This window comes from Anabrus simplex, chromosome 8 (genome assembly GCF_040414725.1).
Source record: "Anabrus simplex isolate iqAnaSimp1 chromosome 8, ASM4041472v1, whole genome shotgun sequence".
NCBI classification, from domain to species: Eukaryota; Metazoa; Arthropoda; class Insecta; order Orthoptera; family Tettigoniidae; genus Anabrus; species Anabrus simplex.
The window spans coordinates 190,956,380-190,974,817 of record NC_090272.1 but is presented as its reverse complement, the minus strand read 5'-3'; the positions used below and the strand labels follow the sequence as shown (position 1 = coordinate 190,974,817).

Here is an 18,438-nt window from a genome sequence, read left to right as displayed (position 1 = left end):
ACCCGGATTCACACGCATATGTTAGTCTTCCGTAACTGAGGCTACTTCTCTCCGGATATGTTATTTCACTTCGTCCGACGTGTGAGGGTTTCTTGCGTACACTTTACTTTTTAAGCTCAATTTTAACATTTTTTTAGCCCGCCATGCTGCACAGGTCTACTAGATGGCAAAGTAAACATGATCTCTCTTGGGCGGCATCTATGGCGGAGTTTTAATGAATTTTGACGGGTAAACACCCGAATGGACCTCTTTTCCGCCCTTCAAAAATCAAACCACCCCTGCCTGGTTTGAACGCATATCTTGGGATCCGGAAGCAGACACACCACCAGGGATTCGCAGAGGGAGCGATGTTAATAATGCTTTTCGTATTGCACCCAGTCCCTGTTATGTGGAAGTGTAGCTCATAAGGTCTGCAAATTTGAGAGGGCTTGTACTGGCTGTAACGACACCCATTCGCTCATTTTCCTAGGACACCTCTTAATGATGCCTAGGCTATCTCACAGCTGATTGAGTTGAGGATCCAACCAGCCTTCGGGCTGAGGACTCAACATACAGTATTTTCCGAAGTGAAGGTCCACCTCACTTTAATATCCGCAGGGGAGGATTGTGACGAACACTGTTCCAGGATCACTGTCTCATTACTGTCGAACCTTGTACGCGCTAATTCCTGAGCTGAAATTAGCCACAGGGGAACGGCGACGGGGCCAATTAGCGGGAATTAGCTCTGGAGAAACGCGGGTCAGATTAACAGAGCCGTTGTTATCGTGATACTACAACTTTTTTGGCTGTCAGTTATATATCGATATCTCTTCCAGAAGACACTTGGGGTAGTTCTGTAGCTACCACTGGAAAAATAAATCGTGCAAAGGGAATGGACATAGCCTAATTCATAACATGACGGATGGAGTGGCTCAGACGGTTGAGGCGCTGGCCTTCTGACCCCAGCTTGGCAGGTTCGATTCTGTCTCAGTCCGGTTGCATTTGAAGGTGCTCCTGTTGGTAGATTTACTGGCGGGACTAAATTTTCCTCCAAAAAACCCGTAAAAGTAGTTACTGGGAATATAAAGCCGATAACATTAATTCGTAACACGCAAAGTGATAAGTTGGTGGATGGTACAGAGAGATGGTATTGCATCATCGCAAAGATTGTTTTAATGTTTCAGCCTGTATGACAGATGCTTCTGTAGCCTTTCAAGTCCACTCGTCAACACGGGGTCTCTTTCAATTGTTTCCATGCCATTCTTTGCTGAGCAGTTGAAATAGAGTTTCCCCTCGCATGGCGCTTGCCACTTTGCTTGGGGTCGGCACCCTCCTTCGTGGATCTTGGAGTCCCCACTGTAAAACAGACTTGGTCCATCTCTCGTCACTAGACTCGTGCCACTGCGATGTCTAGCTCCGAATCTCCTAGTTCGGTGTTCGGTCACTCGAGGTGAATGCCAACATCGCCCGCTCCATAGCTCTCTGGCAACTTCGGAGTTTTTTAAGTATTTGGTCTGCTTACACTACTCCATGCAAGAATTTGTGTTAAAATTAATGACCAAATAATTCTCAAGGTTTTGTCTTTTTCTTTCAATTTTGTGACCAGTCGATTATCCAAGTCTCTTCGAGGGGACTTCTCGAGACTAGTGGACCTCACAGTACTTCGTGTTCTGAGTTTGTTTCTTGTAAGAGTGAAGCGGAAGTTTGTGTCCTGAAATTTTTGTTTTATTATTTATCATATATATCTTCCTACAACACTTCTAGGATACCACAAGGACAAACGGTAACTTAACCAATAGATATAATTTCAGAAAAGTTTTTAATACTTAAATGAAAACAGGGTAGCTTCAGGGTGGTTTTATGGTCTTTGGGTGTGGTTTCTGAACATGAATCGAGATTATACTGTACCAGTTGTTTCAGAAGTCTTGAAACCTGAATTCTCATTACGTATCCAAAGAAACCCAGTCTCCTTTTACGCATAGTATCAGTAATGGGACACAACTCTTTGTACTCGAATTCGTTGGGTACTATCCTCCGTCACTGTCCGTCCTTCGGGTATTTTTTGTTGATACAGCTTCTTCCAATTCATCATGCGATCTTCTGAAGTCTGTCGGTCTTTGTTCGTTCAGATGAGAGGGTCTCTGATGCATGTGTTGCTGCCGGTTTTATAACTGCGGTGTAGTTTTATTTTTGTGTGTATGGATAGGCATTTTTTGTTTATGTCCCAGGTCAATTTTTGTGCTTGTTATTATTTCGATTTTGTCTATTGCCACGCAGATTTTTTTTATGCCCAGAGGAATTTCTCTTTTCTCCACACAAATTAGCAAGTTCATGCAGTTCAAGAATTACTTTTGCTGGAGTATCCGAATTACCCTCCAAAATATTACCACTGAAATTACTTTTCATCATTGATTACGCTGAAGCACACACTGCAGTTTAGTATTCACTGCTTGGCCTACACTAGCTGGTTTTCCCGCTAAGACAATGCCTACTGTTTCTACAAAAGGTTTGTTTGTTATCTCAAACTTCGTGATCGCGTTTGGGATTCCATACAAGTGGCACTGTATGTACGCCAAGAAAGTATTCAAATATGACAACTGTGCGAAAAAGGACAACTTACCTGAAAAGGCTAATTTAAGTATAAACCAACCGAATAGGCAAATAGGCAATTATAGGAGCTATAAAACCTATGATTTTAGGCTTGTGACAGCAAGACAGAGGTTTGTAACTTGAATCAAAGTTCCTGTACAAAGGAAGTAAAAACGCGTACTTAACGAAATGTCAGCTGGATTCGAATCTGAGTTCATGTTTAAATTTCAGAAACACTTTCATTCCTTTAGCAGCTAATATTGTGGGTGTGAACGAAAGATTGTGTGGCGCGTACAACAATAGAAACAAAATTGTTCTCTCCCAACCTCGGACTGTGATGACTTCCTTGTTAGCTGTGTGGTAACAACGATAACAAGTAATTGGCCATCAGCTGAGCAAGAAACACACTTTTCGGTAACACTGGGCATCTCTTCGCTAACACTGAAAGATACTTAACAGTACACAGTCCTCGATTATGTTGGAAGCTAACCAAGCTATCAATTCAGAGGTCAACATGAAACAAAGAGAAATAAATACGGAACCACAAGACGAGACTGGTGATGATGCAAGAACAGAGCATTTCGTCTCGCCATGGCAGTTTGCTTATATCCAGCCAAATCGATGGACTTGTAACATGTTTAAAAAGAGTACTTATCTCTCTCTCCTGTACACATACAAAGAAATTGCTACTTTATTTTTAGCTGAAGATGGCTTCAGTTTATCAAATCAGTCTTCTGAAGAGAGGAACGTTCTCACTGGTAAAGGCAGTGGACCAATCCCTAAGCACATAGAGAGGATATTGATAACGAATTGTTTTTTAAACATCGGAACAATGACAGGTTTTAATTCCGCATGTAAGAATATGGTCTCGTCTTCTAAAGGAGAAACTAAGAAAGATGATTACCTACTGCCTATACCGACAATGCTATTTTTATTTTTAGTTCCGCTCAGGTTAAAAGGTATTTGTCCTAAGATTTGAAACGTTGTGGTATTCATACATGAACCTTATTTTCACTGATGGATCCTTTTTGAATTAAACGCATAGTTTCTTGGGGATTTTTTCAAAATTTCAAAATTTACATAATAGTTTGGGGAATAATAGTTTTTCCTGGTCTCGTATTATATCATGTATAAAAAAACTAGCAGATTTACAGAAAATAGATATGGAAGTGTCACTGATACTTATTTCAGATTTCTACCATTTATTGATTAACTGAGCGTGTCGAAATAAAAAAAATAAATACAAAAGCTCAGGAAATTAACTTTAAAGTTGAGTTTATATAAATCCTACTTGAAATGTAGTTTGCAACCTTCCTGCTGCATATTCCTCATCGTCCTCGTCCTCCAGACTCTTTTCATTGCTCTCTTTGACTTCCTTATGTTGGCTTCCATTGTAAACAACTTTTTATCCTCCATTTACATCCGTCGAGCATCTAAAGCATGACACGCATTGACCGAATTCCACCCTGGTTTTCGTAGGTTCATCCTAACTGTTGTAAAACCTTCAATTATTATGTTTAACATATTTTTATTATATTTTATTAAATGCTAAGTTCTTTTATTAAACCTCAAATGACTAATGCATGGTTTCGCTGTAAATGTGTATTATAAATTGTATAACCTCAAATACGAGTTTAACCTCAAAATCTATATATTCAAAACCTGTAGAAAACTCTATAATGTTCGTATATTAGGTGTATTCTGCTATAATTCGGTACATACGAAGGATTCTGGAAACTTACTGTAAGGTTTACTATCCAGATACATGTAGAGACATTAGGAATGTTTCAGAGACCATGTGTATTGGTAAATAGTAATCGAAAGTTCGAGCTGGATCCATTACTGGAGTACCCCATTCGACTAGCTGGTCGATCGATATTTCTAGTGTGTTCCATTTAGAGTGTTGTAAGAACCCTTCCAGAAATCGATAATTCTAGATGGTTGATTGAACAGTATATATGTCGAGCTGTGAGTCAGTTCAAGAGTGTGTTATATTGAGCGAGTCAGTGTTGTTGATATCTGTACTAGTCAGAATCGACTTCAAGGTACTCCGCTATTAAGTGTTGTAGTGTCGCTTGTAATTGTGTGTTGTGACTTAGTGGCAAAGTACAGTAGTTTACACAAGGAAGTGAACGTGTTCTCGTCTGATACTTATTGACGTCAAATAAAATCGCATTTGAGAGCGATATGGTTCGATCTCCTGCTGTTATAGTGTATTAATTCCACCTACATTTCCCATATTAAATGAGGTAACAGCATCATTTATTATAAGGTTTTGTACCCAATAAAAGTATTTTTAGGTGCATGCTTCAAAGTAACGCCGTTGAAAGGAGTTTTGGGTTTTACCATGGAAAGATTTTTCAATAAATCAAGATGGGCAAGATCTTGATCATGAGTATCACTTATTTATGAAGACTACGGTGTTTGCAGGTTTCCTTGTCTTTAGTTTACTTGTACCAGGAACCGCATAAAATATTCTGGAGCCTCTCGTCGGTGGAAATCTTATGAAGGCCGTGGCACATATAAATAGGAATGGTTATAGAATACCAAAATTATAGGCACTTGTAAAGCGATCTTCCTGAAATAAAAAAAACTTTGCCGTGTTGTATACATACCAAAGAAAACACAAATACTTCAAAACGAAATTCGCATTTTTGTTGCAAAATTGAGGTTCGTACTCACAGATTCAGGAATTGGAGAATGAAAGATATATATTTTTTTTTGCTAGGGGCTTTACGTCGCACCGACACAGATACGTCTTATGGCAACGATGGGATAGGAAAGGCCTAGGAGTTGGAAGGAAGCGGCCGTGGCCTTAATTATGGTACAGCCCCAGCATTTGCATGGTGTGAAAATGGGAAACCACGGAAAACCATTTTCAGGGCTGCCGATAGTGGGATTCGAAGCTACTATCTCCCGGATGCAAGCTCTCAGCCGCGCGCCTTTACGCGCACGGCCAACTCGCCCGGTGAAAGATATATTACCGAGGATTTGACTCACTGGCCTCTCTCTCGCTCGCTCTCTCTCTCTGCAAGCCTTTGTGAATTAAATAAGCATCTACATAATATTTTGGTAGTCCATTATTCTCCTAAGTAACCTATCGTCCTCCATTCGCGTCACACGACTCCATCAAACTCGGTTTATGCGTACAGCTTCGTCGATCGGGCCATTCTTAACTTAGCCTTTTATTTTCTCATGCTGAGTACCCACCTGCCATTGTTTCCAGCGCGTTATACCATGAATCATACTCGCTGCTTTCACGTCTGTGACTTCCAACCTGCGATAATGTTTCTTGAGTCCACTCAGCTTTCACTCCTAAACAGCTAGAAGATGCAAACCAGACGTTTAGCTTAGCACAGTGGTTATTGTGCTACCCGGTGTCAGTTCGTCCTGACAATAATATTTTGAGGAAGATAGAGGCATCAGCTTTCTTACGAAATATTCTGATTAAAACAAAACAAAAAATCAGTGTTAGTTTAGAGTTCAATTTGCAATAAAATTTTCATATCACCTTCTGGTGGAAACCTGTGTAACGGTACTTGTCTTCTTTGAAACGAAGAAACACTTCATATTTTTCAATTGCGACTACCTGTTGTAACTGGGCCCATGGGAGTAATACACATATATTATATATAATAGTGCCACTGGAAAATCTAAGAATAGTTTCCCTCGAGTAGTAAGATTTATGCAGTGGAGTAACAATCAAATTAAGAATGGAGGCCGTGGACTTAGAAATCTCCAACGAGCATTGCAGAGTTACAAGACATTGGGCAAAGGGAGTATGATACATAACCTGGAAAGTTAAAGAGAAATATACGAAGGAATAAGGGACATAAGTGAAAATAGATCAGAAACCAGTATAAGATTTAAAAATAGATATATATGTATTGAAACAATAAATCGAACCTCTGACAATTTACATGAAATGAGAAGTATATAAATATAAAATTTTCCCAACCACTTACACGGATTACAAATTCATATATCAACAACAAAAAAAGAGATAAGATATGCAAGAGAAAGAAAGGAAAAAGAGAAGATGCCGCAGGAAAGGAAAAGGGCAAACAAGGAAAGAATGAATACTGTGATAAAAAGAGAAATCGAGACCGACAAGAAAGGGAAGATGTTCAGTTAGCAAATTCGAGTACACCAGCAGAAAGAATTATCTGAACAAAATGCGAATACAATATCCAGGTCACCACTACTTCTATTATCCCACAGATTAACACTAGGTAACGTAGTTCTACAGCCGAGTAATCACCATATAGTTTCATAGAACCAGTTTCACAATATCCTGAAGCACTGAACGAATAGAAGTACGTGTACAATAGAAGTCGCACAGTTGCCAATACACCACACGCACATTTCAAAAGAAAGTTGTTACGAAAGGTCGTGAATGAAAAGTTTTAAATCCAAAAAGGGCAAGTGAAATTTCGGCCTGGAAATGCTATGCTCCCAGCTTAATTTTGCAGGCAAAGTCTATCCCAATGCGATTAAAAGTATTTACAGTAAAGAAATCAGTTTGTCATACCTCATCTTGGAACAAATTGAACTGCCCGCACATGAAGTCTTCTGGGCACATATAATTAAGGACGAAGTTGACGTAGAATGGTGCTCCCTCCACACAGGCCTAAGTCCATCTCAATGTTTTCAGTTGTTGTTGTTCAAATGCTTTCATTCCCCACCCTGAAGGGGTGGGGCGGGCCACCTAGAGGGTGTCGCCCTCTCTCTGGCCAAGAGATGCGGGCAGGTTGGGGAGATGTGACGGAAGAAGGAGGTGGGTAAAGGATGTGAATGTGTAGGAGAGATGGCGAGGTGCTTTATTATATCATAGTTTGAGTGTTTACATTGATGTTATCTTAAAGCTAGTTTACATTCATATAGATTAGGAGGGTTATATGTTGCTGAAATGGAGCGGGGATGGGTAGGTGCAGTGACTCTAGCATAGATGGGTTGATATGCCTGGAATTAGGTATGAGGTTAGGAGGTGGAGAGTAGTTGTGCATTGTTGGAGAGAGGTGATGAGGATGCGAAGGTCAGGTGTGGGAGGTCGCGGGGTGATGTATGCTATGTTGGGAGGGGTGAGGTAGACTGTTGGATATGCTGGGATTGGAGTGGGAGGTGGTCGGGTACGGGGGTGTGCGTGGTCAGGGGTACGGTGGTTGGGCGGGGAATAGGAAGGTTCCACTCTATGATGTTGGCCAAATACTTGAGCTCCTGAGCTGATGAGTTGCTGGACGTGTAGTTCGGATGGCAGCTGTAGTCGGACCATGTAAGTGGGTCCGTGGTTGTTGCGTATCCTTATGGCCCGTTGTGCGGGGATGCCTGCAGTTCGGAGTTCGTGGAGTATTTCCGGCTCGGCGATATTCGGAGAGATTCCACGTAGCACGCAGCTGGGCCTGGGCTGGGGCGATGGTGACTGTTGGATCGATGTTGGAATGTTCGAAGTGTTGACTGACGGCGATGGCGGAGGTAGTTCCTGCGTAGTGATGGGGGGTTGCAGGGGTGAGAGTGACGTGGGATTCGGGAGAGATGATGACATGACTGGGGAGGGGTGGCAGGTTACGCTGGTAGTGATCACGGTTGATGCCAGATTGCAGGGAGAGGTAGTAATTGTGGTGGTGGTAGTGGTTGTTGTTGTTGTCGGGGGTGGGGGCTCATGGAGGAGGGGTATGAGGCCAGGATCTTTCTGTAGCTGGTTCAGTATTGACTGGGGAGGTGGTATCACAGAATAGTTCTTGCCTCGGAATGTTGCTCCGGAGGTGAACAGGCGGCGCTCTGCTTCTTCTCCGCTGGTTTGTATTATGATGTGCGCTGTAGGCATCCTGGTGCGGTAATCGTCTGGTCTGAATACATTAACCACCTGAGGGTCTGCTGCATTGAGCTCTTGGTAAATGTCACTTTCTGAGATTGTAAGGTCTATTCCTGGGATGAATACGTAGGGCATGGTGGATGGGGGAGGCGACAGCCAACGAGGCGTCTGCCAATTTGATTATTCTTGGGCCGGCTGAGACAGCGTCGAGAAGAGGGCCACCCAGCCGCAAAAATAGTAGGGCGTGACGTAGTGCTGGAGTATGATGTTTTCAGAGGAAGGCCAGGTATTTATAGTGTGGAGTAGAATGAAAAATATATCTGGAAGATTCCAGAGATTAGTGAAGCATGCGCGAATAAACCAAGGCGGTCACATGACTTCAGCCGGCAAAAAGGAAGTTAGTTTATCGAAGGTGGTGAAGATGAATAGAGTAGAGTTCATGCAAGGTATGAAATATGCAAGTTCCAGTTGGAGAAATGTGCAGTTATATCATGATGAGGGTAAGTCCATACAATCGTAGAAAAAAGGTTATGTGCGTGACGAGTTTCATAACAGTAGTTGCTGATGAAGTGAAGAGTCCGTTACACTGTACTGTCCCGTAGTTTACCTGTAAAGAGTAAGGACCTTCACAAACTGTCTCTTGTATCATGAAAATGTCATCCTTATATATACGGCCAATTGAGCAGTATCAACAATGGCAGTGGATTCGACAAGCTGAAGTGAAAAATCCAGCTGTCCATTTGTGAAATAACATCAAACGTCTCATCACTGTTGGTTGAAATATGAATACTTTGTGTGGCATTTAAGTTATTTCAATGTTGTTTTTAACATTATCAAACAATGCAGTACCAATTTCTAAAAATTCTCTCTTTCGCATGGTTTTTTCTTTTGTATGTTTTGTGAATGTATGAAGTTTCGGTTGCTGCGTTATTTTTATCAGTTTGCTTTGAAAATATTGTTTGTTGTCCCAGTAACTGAATTTTTAACTCTTTCTTTTCTCTCAGAAAGATGTGGAGGGAAATTCTTGTCAACCGCCGCATGGAGTGTAATAGTGCCGTTAAAAGTTCCATTTGTTTCCCTATGGGATACATTCATATTGCATAGCAGACACTCATTTCCCTCTCCAAAAAAAGAATCCTCTTTCCACTCAGGCTCGATAGCTGCAGTCGCTTAAGTGCGGCCAGTATCCAGTATTGGGGAGATAGTAGGTTCGAACCCCACTGTCGGCAGCCCTGAAAATGGTTTTCCGTGGTTTCCCATTTTCACACCAGGCAAATGCTGGGGCTGTACCTTAAGGCCACGGATGCTTCCTTCCCACTCCTGGCCCTTCCCTGTCCCATCGTCGCCATAAGACCTATCTGTGTCGGTGCGACGTAAAGCAACTAGCCTTCCACTCAGTGTGATAATGGTGGGGCTTTTTTTAATTTGTATTTGACATTAAAAATATCACTTTACTTGAAGCACAAACTTCACAGCAAACCCACTTCTACACAAGAGTATAGAGAAGACCGAGAACACTGTCGCTAGGAAGACTGACATCTGAGGAGCCAGTGCAGTGTAGCCAACCGGACAACTTCGCGAACTACTGAAAATACGTCCGTGAGCTATCGGTTTGTCGATCCCTGCTGTACATAATTAATCTAGTTGATTTATAACATGTTTTAACTTGTGAATGTCATATTTTATTATTTATTTTTGAGGTGCGCGCCTTTTGGCTGCAAGCCTAGCAAGCCTGCTGCTAAAATAGGCACCGATGAAGCTTTTCCAACAATTTTGTGTAAACTGAATTCCTTATTCTGGAAAATAGAGAGGTTTAAACGGAAGGTCGTGAAAATAAAATACTTTGCAAATGTCAGAAATGTTTTCCTAAAACGAGCTTCCTAGCAAATGATACGCCAACTTCGTTGCGAAGTTTTACTTCGTAGGACGAAAATCTAAAAATGTCTAACTTTTCCGTTCTTGAGATTCATTTTCTCCTGAAAAATAGCAAGGGTACTGGAAATAAGCATAGGTTGTCCTTCTCTAACTTTCTAGATGTTGGAAGAGCTAAGTTTACCAATAGCTGAACTGCTAAGCTAATTAAGTCAGTGAGTTGAACAGTTTGTCCAACGCTAAAGTCGAAAAGATGCCTAGGAAAACTAGAATATAACATTTAATTAGATGTCAAGAAGTTCTCAATTTTAAATGGATTCTCTCTGGTATACCTGCATTTATAATTAAATTTCAGAAAATTATTCTCTTACATTTTATAAGTTTCACGTTTCATAATGAAAATTTAATCAGATCCATCAGAAATATCGAGAGATTTATTCGTTTGACTTCCTTCTATTTTGTAATCATACAACATTCTATAACAATCCCTAATCTATGGGAAAGTTACTTGCACTATTTCCATTATTATTTAAAATTTAGAAAATATAATAATCAATTTCTGAAATTTAATTATAAACGCAGGTACATCAGAGAGAATCCATTTCCAAAACTGCAAAGATATTTTGCTGACAAAAAAATATTTATGTAACACCCGATGAATTTAATGCTTTCTTTCGGATTCCACCGCTATGCCACACAAGAAATAAAATTCCACTACAGTTCGGCACGCTGAATTTGAGTAACACTTAATAATTCGCTCAGCATTTCGTTGTAACTAATTGAAAAACCGATGTATTTACGAAAATAGCTGTTGACTGCATCGGCGCTTCCAGCTGGCCAACCATATCTTAAAACTATAACGTATATTTAAGTTACTTTGAGGAACAGAGCGAATGATACGAGAATTAAAGGCATATGGAATATTTTATTGAAAGTATTCACGTAAGTATTGCAGAATAATATTTTTAATCATGAATTTGAATATAAAAGAGGATCAGTGATTAAAATGAGTAAATATAGTTGTCAAATTCACTGTCACGCCATAATTCTACTGAGCTGTCCTCTGGTGTTCGATCGTTGAACTCGGGGCCGTGCGAATGCTGCGAGCAGACTGGCAGTGGACGAGGTAGTCTGGCAGACGTTTGTGACGTCGACTCGATTCAGAATTAAGAATACATAATGGAGCCTACTACGAGTGGTTCTGAATGGGAATTTAAATTACAACTTATCAATCTCTAGTGCGACAGACAACCAAAAGACAAATTCATTATAAAGAAAAAACTCTTTAATTTGCCAAAAGTCTCCGGACACCCATTGCTGTTCAAGCCAAAGACTCCAGCTGTTCAACTAATGGCGTTACGATGACCTTTTGCTGCTATTACATCAAAAGGCTTTGCACTAATTTCTGATACACTGAAGGTGGAATTTGTTTCAATTCTTCCCGAAGCATAGTGAATAGTATTTGCCGGGTTGTTGGGTGAATTGATGCGGCACGCAACCGACGCTGTAGTTCATCGCAAAGATGTTCGATCGGTTTCAGGTCAGGACTTCGAGCAGGTCAGTTCAGCACATTCAACAGGTTTTCTTCGAACCACGATGCCAATGGTCCTTACTTTGTGGACAGGAATATTATCATGGTAATAAAGGCCCGCTTCCAGACGGTTGACACAGTGTTGGAAGCATGCTATTGTCTAAGATGTTTTCATAAACACCTGGATTCATAGTGTCATCCATTAGAAGTCAAGTTCCGAGTCCAATCCAAGAAAGCCCCAGGTAATCACACAACCTTCACCGAATTTCACTGTCACCACAATACACTCAGCCACATATTGTTCGCCAGGCATCACTCAGGTCCTCACACACACGCTCATTGGCGCTCCACTGCATATACCTGAACTAATCACTTCATATAAGCTTCTTTCATTACTCCACATATCAATGGCGATGTTGTTTCCACCACTCTAAGTGAATTCGCGCATTCATTCGTGTGATATTTAACTTCCGGGCAGCAGGCAACCCTGAAAGCAGGGTTGTTCTGTGCCCGATATCTCTCCCTGATCTTCAACGGAGGTTCTTTGCAATTGTGAATGCTGAGTAATTAGGCGAAAACTGGTCATGTCCTGAACATCTCAATCGGCTGGCATAAATGGCCTAAGCATCACTGAAGACACGTACAAGGGAAATCAGAAGGTAGGTACTTTCCAGTTTATTTCCACATAGAGCCGGAAGTTTCTATTAGTCATCGCTCTGCCAACCCCACTGAAATGCCCGCACCAACCGATCCTGTGAGCAACATTTTCACACCATACATAGCAGAGACTGGCTGCATAAGGAATGGCATTACTAGCATCGCTTATATCTCTCTTTCATATCGACAAAGTGAAAGATAAGACTGATACAAATCAATAAATGTAACATTTTTTACCATTTTGCTCTACGTCACAACACACAGATAGGTCTTATGGCGTCGATGGAATAGGAAAGGGGTAGGAGGGGAAGGAAGCGGCAGTGGCCTTAAGGTACAGCCCCAGCATTTGCCTGGTGTGAAAATCGGAAACCACGAAAATCCTATTCAGAGAAAAGGCATACGTCGCAATGTTCATCTATCCCTTAGTCCTGTTTCTTGAATCGGGGATGATATGTGATGAAATTATAGGGTCGATGCATAAGTTCGTGCTGTTATTATATATTTTTTAAGTTTTATTTTCCTGTCACTGCCACGCACTGTAACTTGCAATCACTCAGTGATGTATTCACCTCCATTCTCTATGACCTTCTGTCAACGTTCAGGTAGCACTTGAATCCCTCGCCTGTAGAACTGGTTTGGTTTTGACTGGAAGAAATATGTTAGCCATTGATCAAGAGAAGCTTCGTCAGGAAACACTTGCCCCAGAATGTGGTTACAAAAATGGAAATCTGAGGAGTAAATTCAGGGTAATACGGAGGACGAGGTAGAGGTTCCCAGCCAAGTTCAGCAATCACACCTTTGGTCAATTGTGCTGTATGCGGACGAGCGTTATCATGGAGCAATAAGACTGGTTGTTGCCTTTTATAGTCAATAGCAACGGCAAGCCGTCTTAGCTGGTCACTATACACAGCAGAGGTAATCGTTACGTTTTTCTGAAGAAGTTCATGGTGAAGAATGCCACCTTTGTTCCACCAAACACACATGATTTTCTGTGGATAGGCACTATCCTTGGCAAGGAGAGTTGCCTTTTTTTGATGGGCTGCGCCACTCTTTCCTCTTCATGCTGACATACAGGCACCGTTTCTCGTCACCGGTGACAATGTTCGAAAGGAATGCTTCGTGCCTATCACAAGCCAACCGGTGCCGGGCAAGCAATGACGAATAGATGCTTACTCGTTGATTTTTGTTACTGTCACTTAGCACATGTGGTAGCCATATACCCAATTTCTGGACCTTATCCGTCGAATGCAAATGGCGTATAATAGTTGACTGATCACATTAAAAAACTTGCGCCATTTCCCGCGTTGTTTGACGAGGGTTCTCTTAAAGCAACTCATTCAAGCGATTTTCGTCAAAATCTGAAGGTCTTCCAGAACGAGGATGACCAGACAAGACAAACCGTCCTGCTCGAAAGCGAGAAAACAAGTTTTGTGCTGTTCTTTCAGCAATTACTCCATTCCCGTACACATCACAAATTGCTCTCGCAGCTCCTGCTGCACTGGATCCTCTGTTACTCAAAGAGTAAAATGTGTCCGAAATGCTCACTTTTCTCAACTTCATATTCCATATCCGTTTATCTGAAATATACACGAATAATACGTTCACAAGCAAGAAAACCTGTTTCACAACACACAAACTCGAAACTCTGTTAAAAAAAACAACGAAATAACGATAAGCAAACCCTTCACGCCGCATTGTTGCCAACCCAATAGAATACCGCACAATCTTGTGCATCGACCCAATATATGACATGTTTCATGGTTGGATAGACATAGAGGACCTAAAGATGACATGAATGATTGTGAATAAAACTGAGTAAGGAGGTGAAGGGAATTTGCTGGGGCCTATGAATAGGAACTATCCGGCATTTGCCTGGAATTGAAAATGGAAAGTACAGAAAACCATTCCCAGGACAACTGAAACACTTCTCCCGAATGCAAAACTTACGTCCATAGCTGTAGCGCTTTAACACGCGCGGCCATTCCGCTCGGTAAAGGATACATTTCAGTATCTTAAAGAAGGTTCAAGCCTGTCTCAAATGGAAACGAAGAAGCCCAAAATATCCGACGTGTGTGTGTGTGTGTCTACATAATTATAAGGTAAGAAATTAGTCCACTGAGCGCTGCGCTTCGCAGTCTACTGCTCCTCTCTGGCTTGTGGAGGTAGATACGATCGAATACACTCAAGAAGATTGTAATGGAATCGATGAAAACTGCAAACGGCGTGATTTGACAATATTCGCAAATTTTGAACCCAGAAAAATAACCTTTCTAAACCTAAATTGTGCACATTCACTTATTTGTAACACCCATGTGATGTATTTTTCGCCCAAAAGATCTGCAGCCGTGGCTCCAATATAGAAACCACCTATTTTTCTATCCATTTAAATTCTCATCTTAACCATTGTTAACCTTTTAGTAGGTCTTTATTATATCATTCCGTATCTCCTCGTTTGTCATTTCACTTCAGTCGGCTGTAGTCTAGATAAAACAGTTAAAATATTATTCTACGCGTTCAGATAGAATTTAAGCATGTCAGGTCCTATAGACAGGGAGCAAACTCGAATAGACGTCGGCGGGTGCAGAGTGGGTCTCTGCTCACAAGTGGTTATGGCTGGTCCGTGATGCGAAAGCTCTGCACTCGACCGACCGACCAGCCGAGTAGAGAAGAGGTGGTCACGGCTATATCGTGGCTCTACGCCTCTGTATTTGGGAGACGGACAGGGGCTGATCCCCACCGTCCACTGTCCTGAGAATCATTTTCCGTGGTTTTCCATTTTCCTGCACTAAGGTGAATGCCGGGACAGTTCCTAGTATAGGCCACGGCCGCCAACCATCTCACTTTCGCACATCTCCTGCTCAGATACAAATCTCCCGGCCTGACAGACGGAGTCATCGTCTAGGACACCAGCCCCGCACCTTCAGGGGAGGAATGAGAACATTTAGTACTAGCTCTAAAAGAGCTGCTGAGCACTATCAACTGCAGAAAAATTGATTACCCGGGGCATTTGTTACGTGGTGAACAGTATGGAGTATTGGACCTCACTTTAAAAGGCGAAATTGAAGGAGAACGAGGAGTGAACAGAAAAAGAACGTCATGTCTCAAGAATATTCAAGACTGGACCGGAATAAGAACCGTTGAACAACTCTACCGTGTTAGTGAAGATAGAACATTGTCCATACTGATCGCCAACGTCCGGGAGACAGGGCACGAGAACAACCACTTATAGAGTACATCTAGTGCATGTCGACCATATGTTAATTACAGAACCAAAATTACCATCCGGACACAGACGTGAACTGAATACACATTATTTCGCATACGATGCTCTCTACCATTTGAGCTACAGTAGTAAGAAATTGAGCTACAAGCCTTCTATTACTAACATCACAATTGCAGAGTGCGTTGTATGCTGTTCTAATAAAATATTGAGCTTTCACGACCGCATTATACTCCGGTCGTAAAAATATAGTTTTGTTTATATATCTCTCTCGGTATTACGCGAATAAGCTCTTCGCGTAAACAATGCCCAGGCACTCGGATAAGAGTTCATTGGCCGTGAAGGCGGACGGTTTGCGGTCTTAGATCATCGTATTTGTGCGCAACTTCTTTGGTTAAGGAGTCCATTCCTAGACGAATATCTTCAGGTGAGTGTACAGGTTTCTGTGTCCAGTGGATTGCATATCGTTACTTACTTGATCCGATTGTTTAGACAATAATGTTACCAATAAAATTTCGTCTTAGTCATTACTCTAATTTATTTCAGTATGAACTAATAAATGCACACATATTTGAACTCTCACAATTCTAACCAGTTATGAATGGCCACTGTTACTATTTAAAAGTCTATTTACAAGTCCCCCTTCCTTATGGCACCGCAGGCGTCCGGCCCGTTGTTACCTGGGGACGGCTAATCCTTCCTTTCACTTCCCTAAGTTCAGTCAACTCATACAGCAGCTGTGTGTAAACCGCTGGATTTGAACACAGTGCCACTGGCTACACAACACACGATGGCTGTTCGTGGGTTCGACTCCACAGATAGTCCAGTAATTCAGTCACATGCAGTGAACAACTAAACAGCTCAACAGTATTCAACAGCAGGACGATACTCACAACAGCGAACATCAACACAGGTCCATTTACCTTCACACTCGCGATAGCGGATTCCCTCGCTGAGCCTCAGTTCACAGAAATACACGAACACAGAGTAAGGTCTTCCGTTCTTTCGTCTCCACCTACTGACTGGTCTGTCATTCACAACAACAGCTCCTGGTTCAGACCTCGGGGGGACACTAGGAACAGCAAACACCTGTCACCCTTAGCTCAGGCACCGAACTCCAACACACACTCTACTACCTCGGAGCCCAACCGTCACTGTCAAGCACTGACAGTCCGCGGCTAGTCTCCCTTTTTATAGCTCGGATGGCTTCATCCAGAATTTTCGCAAGGTCACTAGAGGCAGAACATCCCCGTTGAATTTCCAAGAAACTCGCAGATAAGCCGACCGAGGAGAACAATACACGGAAAGGTCGGCCCCACCCTACAAGCCGGCTGCGAGATCCCAGGTGGTGAGAGTCACTCGATCGTCGCCATAAGACATCTGTGTCGATGCGACGTAAAACAAGAAAAAAAAGGTCACTCGCCCCTTCCTGGAAGTATAAAATAACACAAAGAGTTGACATCCTCATCTTCAACAACAGCGTCACATGTCTTCACTCCAAATGAGCAATGTGGAGAGGTTTGGAATTTAACAGAGGCTTTTGACACTCAATCTAGTGACTAGGAATTGTATACCACAACCTCCCGTACCCTGACGCCTATCAATCTAGTGATGAAACTTTTCCTCCACAAAAGGGACTCAACGGGATAATCACGGTGTCAGATTAGAGGTGTGACAAACGGTTATTTTTTGTGTAACTGCTACACCTGTCACTGCTACAAGAAATTAACTGTGAAAAATAACAGTTAAAATAACATCCAACGTTACTCACCTTTTATTGGTCACGGCTTTAAGGTTGTACCCTAACAGCTGGCCCCAGGGGCTCTGTACTTTTGAGCGTGGGTTGGCGACCACGGGGACGTTAACTGAGTCCTGGCATTGCTTTCACTTACTTGTGCCGTGGTCCTCACTTTCATCTATCCTGTTGGACCTCCCTTGGTCAACTCTTGTTCTTTTCCGACCCCGACGGTATTACGTATGAAGGCCTAGGGAGTCTTTCATATTCATGCCCTTCGAGGCTCTTGTCTTACTTTGGCCGATACCTTCATTTTTCGAAGTGTCAGACCCCTTCCTTTTTTTCTCTCTGATTGGTGTTATTCAGAGGATGGTTGCCCAGTTGTACTTCCTCTTAAAACAATAATCACCACCACCACCACCCTAACAGCTGTGATTCACTCGCACGTGCGTGCACGTATCACTACACTGTGCAGAAAAACACGCTTTCCTGTTTGCTATAAATTTAACGAGAGGTAGACAGCGAATGAAATGAAAAGACCATATACCGTATTTTCTGAAATCTAGAGGAGTGAGTTTGACAATATCCCACTCTTTCTATTCCAGTGCATCGCACAAATAAAATTAATAGATCGTTTGTAGTGACCGGCGCCAGATTATGGAATTCCCTGCCAGCTCAGGTCGAAGGTTTAAGGTCAGCTGCCGAGACTACCTGCTGAGGACAGCTAACTGAATGGCTAAAGTATGAATGTGTGCGCGCCTGAGGATTAGTCATTATTAAGAGTTCTTACTATTAGTTTTATTATTAACTTAGTAATGTATTTAAATTTGCTCTCAATTCTATTAATTTTTTGTTTGGTTTTAACAATTTTAACTATCTCATAATTTTATTTTTGATTTTGATTAGTATGTGGTTAAGTGGAAGAGAGGGCCTCGAGCCCTAACTTCGCCACTGAAAACAAGGCATTAATAAATAAATAAATAAATAAATAAATAAATAAATAAATAAATAAATAAATAAATAAATAAATAAATAAATAAATA

At 41.8% G+C, this 18,438-nt stretch overlaps 1 protein-coding gene across 1 annotated transcript in view; it reads left to right on the top strand.

Annotated features, from left to right (window-relative positions):
- Positions 1 to 18,438, top strand: part of slo (calcium-activated potassium channel slo) — a 1,051,052-nt gene that overhangs the window by 106,754 nt on the left and 925,860 nt on the right. The window lies entirely within an intron of this gene.